This window comes from Gavialis gangeticus, unplaced genomic scaffold, assembly GCF_001723915.1.
Source record: "Gavialis gangeticus isolate Ggan-Ray unplaced genomic scaffold, GavGan_comp1, whole genome shotgun sequence".
NCBI classification, from domain to species: domain Eukaryota; kingdom Metazoa; phylum Chordata; order Crocodylia; family Gavialidae; genus Gavialis; species Gavialis gangeticus.
This window is the reverse complement of record NW_017729025.1, coordinates 23,603,558-23,603,917: the sequence shown is the minus strand read 5'-3', so window position 1 is coordinate 23,603,917 and position 360 is coordinate 23,603,558.

Here is a 360-nt window from a genome sequence, read left to right as displayed (position 1 = left end):
GCCCTCCCAGCGCAGCAGCAGCCAGCTCGTGTTCAGCGGCGGGGCGAAGTCCCGGCTGAGGCCGGGTCTAACTCTTCCCCGGCTGGTGGCTGCAGCCCTGCTGGGCAGACCCGGGCGGCCTTGGCCTGGACTGGGCCTCCCTGCTCGCCGTCGCCCGGTGCAGTTTGGCTCTCGGGGAAGTGCGAGGGCTGGAGAAGCTGCGGTCCGGGCGCGGTCCTTGTGCTGCCAGCAGCCCTGGGAAGGGCCTGGCGGGGTGGCTCCAGTGCCCGGCTGCGAATGGCGGTCTTGTATTTGTGCGGGGAGCAGAAGCCCGCGCCGCGAATGGCCAAGCTGGCCCTGTCCCGCAGGGGCGCCCACTGG